The sequence below is a fragment of the Pinus tabuliformis genome, chromosome 4_2, assembly GCF_031772625.1.
Source record: "Pinus tabuliformis cultivar Carrire ecotype Pingquan chromosome 4_2, CPIR1, whole genome shotgun sequence".
Taxonomy (NCBI): Eukaryota; Viridiplantae; Streptophyta; class Pinopsida; order Pinales; family Pinaceae; genus Pinus; species Pinus tabuliformis.
This window is the reverse complement of record NC_142304.1, coordinates 506,002,389-506,009,569: the sequence shown is the minus strand read 5'-3', so window position 1 is coordinate 506,009,569 and position 7,181 is coordinate 506,002,389.

Below are 7,181 nucleotides of genomic sequence, written 5' to 3'. Positions count from 1 at the left end.
TGCTTCCATGTGATCCTTCCAGGCTATATAATTCGAGCTGCCATCAAGGGCATACTCAAGTCTTAAACTGTTGAACGCCATTGGTGAAATTGAGATGTGATAAAAACTTGATTTCTATATTCAGGAACCTCAAACTTTGAACCTCTTCCTTCTTGTATACTGTTCTTCACTTTGATCACCTTTGCTCTGATACTATGTAGAATTTCCCACTGTAGATCAACAGATTATGCAATAAACTAAAGCAAAATACAAGATCTACTTCTACAACAAACTTGCGGACGCTTAATCGAATTTGAGCAAGATCAAATAGAACACATATAACAGATGAAGAGAAATCAATCACACATGAACACGGAAGAATACTTTGGGGAGAGCCTCGGCTAAAAATCCCAATCTCTATATTATCATACAAGTGGAAATATGTTCAGATTACACAAAGAATCAACTCACAAGCTATCCTACTCTCTTTGCAATCGAACAATACAACTCACACACTGAATAGACACAAGATATGCCTTCCCTCAGCCCTCCAAGCCTCCTATTTCCTTGCGCAGTTTTCCTTGGGGTCCAATGCTGCCACTTGTGTGAATTGGCCTCATCACACACTCACCAAACCCAAAAGTAACTGCGCAATCTCCAAGGAATGAATTCCTTCTACATGCAAGAGATATCCTCCATGGAATATTCCTGCAACTGATAGTACACTGTCCCATCATCTGATCTCAACTGGGTCTCTGTCTGAACTGACATGCATGAGTTATTTATGAGAGAATATTCAGTTATCTGAAGTGTAGCAGTTACATGCATGCATGCATTAACTAACTGAACTCACAATTAGTTCAACAAACTATTTGAACTAATCTAACTGGACTTAACTCAGTTAACTGAGCTAACTAATTAAAAATCAAATTACAACTCATACTTATCTCTTTAACTAAGGGATAAATTCCTCAATTAATGGGATAACTGTTGCATGTCCTCAGATAGACTTCATGTTTGATTTTCTACAACTAATTAACTCAAGATGAATTACTTAATTATTTTAAAAACAGCTGCTAAGATCAAATTCGAATTTTACTTCTCTATTTTAGTTTAGGGACTAACTAAAATAGGAAGGTATCCCGAATACTATTTATAGCATTGCTATTTTTAGCACTTCTATATTTAGCATTTCTTGTTGCTATTTTCAACACTTGAGAGTGCATCTGCAACAACATTTTTCTTCCCTTTTTTGTAGATGATTTCAAAGTCATAACCCGACATTTTTGTGGCCCATTTTTCTGTTCTTCTAAAGATAATATTTGTTCTAAAAATTATTTAAGACTATCATGATCCATTTTGACCTTGAAGTGTCTTCCCATTAGGTAAGGTCACAATTTCTTAAGTTCATGTAGTATTGCCAACATTTCCTTCTCATAAATAGCTTCCTTGAGATGTAGCCGTAAAAATAACCAATCACCTACATCAAAAATTCTTTCACTACAATGTTGATATGCATGTTGTTTCATTTGATTCTGCACCAAAGTGGCATTATCCTTTAAAAGTTGGAGAATTTGTTGTTGATGCTCGATGTGAGGAGTGGTAATTTCTTCCAATGCATTACAAGATATGACCGTATTCATTTCTTGATGCTCGATGTGATGTTTCACTTCTTGAACATTTTTCTTCTTGATATGTCCTTCTATATTGAGAGTTTGAGAAGTGGTAATTTCTTCCAATGCATTACAAGATATGGTCGGATTCATTTCTTAATGCTCGATGTGATCCTTCACTTCTTGAACATTTTTACTCTTGATATGTCCTTCTATCTTGATAGTTTGAGTGGTAATTCTGGCCAATGCATTACAAGATATGGTCAGATTCATTTCTTCTTTCTCGATGTGATATTTCACTTCTTGAACCTTTTTCTTCTTGATATGTCCTTCTATCTTGAGAGTTTGAGGAGTGGTAATTCTTGCCAATGCTTTACAAGATATGGTTGGATTCATTTCTTCTTTCTTTGGGGTTGGTTCCTGGTGTATATCCTCTTCTTTTGACATTTCTTGATCCTTTTCTTCCTCCTCTTCACAACCAATGTAAAATAATTTCTTCTCAGCACACTTGTGACCTTTAATATATTTGTTATCACAATTGTAACAAAGCCCTTTTGCTCCTTTTTATTCCAATTGTTGTGGTGTCAACCTTGTAGGTTCTAGAAGGCTAGGAGAAACAACACTTCCATCTTTATAGTTGTGAGGGGTAGACTTCCTTGTTTCCATAATTTTTCTTTCCACTTTTCTTTCCAACCTGAATGCATTCTCCAATGAATCAGGTTCCCAAAGACAAACCTCATGTTGAATGTTATCCTTTAAAGTCCCTATGGAGACGTCAATCCTATACTTCTCTGGAATATCATTTTCCCTTATATTTAATTTTTGAAAGACCTCACTGTGCTCTACCATTGAACACTTTTGTTTGATATTTATCAATTAGCTAAAGAAGGTGTTTCTCTTTGTATCCTCATAATGTGCTATCATTTCCTCCATGAAAATTGACCATGTAACAAGTGGTTTACGAGAATAAAGCCCTTTATACCATAAAAATTGATCTGGTTCTAAATATGAAGATGCAATATGTACCTTTTGTAATAGTTGCACTTCATGTAGGTCAAAATATTGCTCCATCTGTAGTATCCAATTTACCGGATCCTTGCCATCAAACTTCCTCATATCATCTTTTCTTGATTTTAGGCACTCGATCTTGAAACTATTGTAACTCTGTAATTTCAAATCTCCAAGTTCTGAAATTGCGTCCTATAGTAGCCCTCTGCGTTCTCTTTCTAACCCCATAAGTCTGATCAAGATTGGATTCTCCAAGGAAGAGTTATGCCAAATCTCCCACGGTGACCTAATTATAGACTAGTTCAGTAGAGCGAACTTGTATGAAGTGCCACGTGTCACTATTTCGACCTTAGTATCTAAAACTGATATACAGAAAACTTCCGGCAGTCCTCTTTCTGAAACTTCTTACGAAATTTCAATCTGATGCTTAGAACAATAATTATGAAGATTTTCCCCAGGTCACCTATTTGGAATGTAATTCAGGAGTTTGTGGTAGAGGGAATTACTCCCCTAGGGCTTTTTGGGTTGAAACCCTAGCAGACTGAAAGTTATCTATTCAAAGAAACATACATTCATACAACCATTATGTTATTATAAGCAAATTCTATGATAAGGGTACGTACCTTTGGTCCTACGTTTGAGAAGGCCTTTAGGGTCCAAACCCTTCTTGGAGTTCCCTTCTTCTCTTTTGTCCTGCAAAACATCCAATTCAAAGAACACAGTAGTATATGGACAAAAACTTACAAAGGAACCATCTTCATGTTATAAAGAAAGGTAGTTAGTTATGAAATCCAAACAACCTTTTGTATATGAATTCTAAACATGAATATCATTAACATAAAGAAGATTCATTTCGGGAACCAAGACATGTGTTTCTTTTATTATAGACAAATAAAGTACATAAGAAGGAATATTTTCACCTGAGTCACCTTCAGCAGGCTCCAAGCAAAGCTTCCTTCCGGATCCGTTCCAGCCTCAAGCCTCTAACAAACTCCTTCCATGACTCTCTCCATGATGTCATAAATGGTGGATGAACATCAACACACAAGGAAACAAAGGTTTCCTGTACAAAATGGGGGAAGTGCAAAAGGCACAAGGGACTTCAGACCTGGTCAAGGGAAAAATCTCAGCATAACCTTTCTCTCTCCTCTCTCTTCTCTTAGGCCTTCCCTTTGAGGTCTTTTTATACCATCTCCAAAGTATTTTTTCAGTTAGGAATTGGTTGGGAACAGTTGGGCCACGGGCACTAACAGGTGATCAGCAGGTAAAACCCGCGATCTCCGCCCGAAAATAAGGAGTGTTATATTTTTTTAAGTGTTTTAATACATACACGCGGGTTGGCTATACACATACCCGCGTATACACGCATTTAACTCAGGGCAATGTCGCGTATAAGGGATAAAACACTGTTTTTTAAATTTTAGGACCAGGTCTGGAAGGAGGGGTTGCCCTAGGCCATGAATACAGCATCACAAACCATGAGAGTGAGATTTGGAGCTATAACAGATGCCCCCTAATATATGAGGTCAGGAGGGGTACATGATGGCTGAAATATATTATGCGAGTACATGGAAAGGAAGTCTGTCAAAAACCGAGGAGGACTTCACCAGAATTCAGCCTGCCAAGCCACCAAAGGAGATCAGAAAGAAACACTGTCTGAGGCGGGAATACCCATGCTCAAAAAAAGTAAAGCATGTCCGCATATCAAGTACAAGCGGATCCACTAAGTATACAAGTATAAATGACTGAAAGATACATAATGGATCATCTGATCATAATGAACAAGTACATGTCTGAATATCACATATAAGACTGTCAATGATGCTGAAAGATGCAACGGATCACTGATATCAAAGACTGATCCCCAAAAGGTACCAACTGAACATGATGGAATAGGATGGTACTACACTACAAACTCAGGTGCCAGCATATAGAATGTCGCCATGACTGACTGCAACATATAAAGTGGAGTGGTATCAACTAGCAGCAACATGAGCAACTGTCAAGTGAACCAATGAATGTTGATACAACCTGAGGTCTTCACCGACCGCCGTGGTACATTTCTACACCATGGGAATAAATGATCTGAAGTCGACCGTGTGAGAAATCATTTGATTACCGGTCATTGATGTATACCGTTAACAAACACGAGACTACTCACCGATAATGATAATGAGCATCAATGTACCCAGTACAATCTAACAAGTGTGAATAGATGAGCTGGAGTCGAACACCTGTAAGAATCTATCGATCAGGAGACAATGATGGTTTCCCACTGTTGATAGCGAAGGATCTACCACTAATGACTGCAAACCCCAAGGTACTGCCAAATGGACTCTAGATCTTTGCCCCAGAGCAATGAGTCGGAGTCGATAGGGAAAGATCCGCTAGAAGGAAGGCATTAAGGCATCCTTCATCAATCTAGCGCGAGTGTAACCCGTAGGCCAATAATGTGGAAGGAATCAGACGAAAAAGATGTAGTAACCTAACCGAAGTACGTTTCCGGCGTACACAAGATGTGGCTAACGCACGGCAGAAACCCTCTGAACCAACCAATAATGAAAGCTGACACAGAGGCGAGGTATCCACCAATAGGGTCAAATGGAAACCAAGGTACTGCACGAATCCCAATGTGTGATAATGTAAGCTGATGTCGAACACAAGGGAAACCACTCAGTCAAAGACCCATGATACTCATCGATGCTGAGCACAAGGTAACCTATCAATAATGAAAATAGGGCCAGGGTGCAGCTCTAGGCCTGTCCTCAGAGCAAGATGTCGTCGTCGATAAGGACAAGACCCGCCAGCAAGAAGTCAATGGGGACCTTCTCAAACCGGCACGAGTAAAGGACCAATATAACTGTTGTGATGATAGACATGACACTGAAAACCAGGGATGGCCGACTAAAAAATGAGTCAAGAGACACCGCAGAGAGGCCGACTCAGGATAACTTCCCTTGAACAAAAGCACGACTCAATGTGACTATGTGGTAGCATATGATGACACTGTATAAGTTCGCCATGCAGGAGGCACGAACGAACCCTCCATATGATTGGAAGAGATAACCAATCGATGGGGAAATGACTCGATAACAAGGTTATGGCGTACCTAAGTCAAACTAAATCCCACCCATACGGAGGAGACTTTGTTTTGAGTGCTTTGTTCAAGGGCAACACGACTGACTCTAGCTGCCAACAATAAATGGAAATAATGTCCCGTTCCCGCTCTTTTTGGAATATTTAATTTTTTTTTCTTTTTCTGTTAAGCGGGAAAAAGAATAAAAGAATGCTATGGTACAGTGAAAAGAACGAGTGTCGGTGAAACAGATGATCTAGTTCCTGGGAAAGGAACGTTCCTATACTCAATGCAGGGAGGTGAAAACTGGTCAGTGACACTCAAAGATATGTTCTTTCCACGGGTCAAGGTGTGTCAAGCTGCAGAAGTCAAGGGAATGCAAGGTTGATTTTGCAGATGTCATGGTCAAAAGTTGGCTTAAACACGAGTCCAAGTGAAGCCGGCTCTAGGCCAAAAGGTGCAAGTGGTCAACATGCAATGCAGTAGTACAACTCAACACAAAGGAGCCTCTAGGGTATATGGCCAGAACAAAGCGGAGAAGCTAAGAGGAATGAGTCTTCAACGCATAAGTCATGGCGGGACTACAGAGGACTCCCGAGCCTACTCAAAACAGAGCAGCATGGGCAACAAATGTCAGTGAGGTGCTAACTAGGATGCCCATGTAAAGGATGGCTCTACCATCGTGTCATGATTTAAAGAATCGGCGAGTGAAGATGGCTTACGAACCATAACACGATGGGATCGACCCTATGGCAGATGTATCGGTCAAATGGAGGCTAGTATGCATAATGCAACGGAAAAAATGGTGTCCCTAACCTATATGCCAGTGAGAACACGATACCTGCCATGACGGGTCAGCAGTCATGGAACCGTCTCGAAACTGAAAATCGTCCAAAATGTCCTGAAAAACAGACCAATCTCGACATTCCAAGCTCCCAAGTTAAAAGTCACATGAGGCCAAACAAAATAAAATTTTGAAAAAATTTTGCATTTTCAAAACTTATAAAAAGCATTTTGGACTCACCATTTTTACCATTTGAGTTTGAGAGCAAAGGATTTGGAGCAAAAGGAGCAAACTTCCCACAGCCAGATTCAACCGTTCAAATTCATCGAAAACCTCCAGGTAACTCTTATACTTAGCTTGCAATTAATTGTGACAGGTTTTAGGATTTTTGGTTGATGTTTCACCGTTGAACTTTTGTCCAAAATTTCCTCGCGGCGTATACGCGGGTTGGTAATATCGAACCTGCGTACACGCGGGCCCTATACGCGACTGTGTGCACAGGAACCCGTGTATACGCCGCGAACCATTTTAAATGAAAACTAACGGTTTTGAATCAATTTTTTCTCAGGATGCCTGTCACGTGGCGTGAAAGAGAGCACGCAGCGGTAGACAATGAAGTTATGAACAGTCCAGAAGCATTAGATGCCCTACGGGGATGCGGTTTGCTTAAATTTTTCAAATTGCCAAATATGAAAGCGAACACGCGTCTGCTTGAGATGCT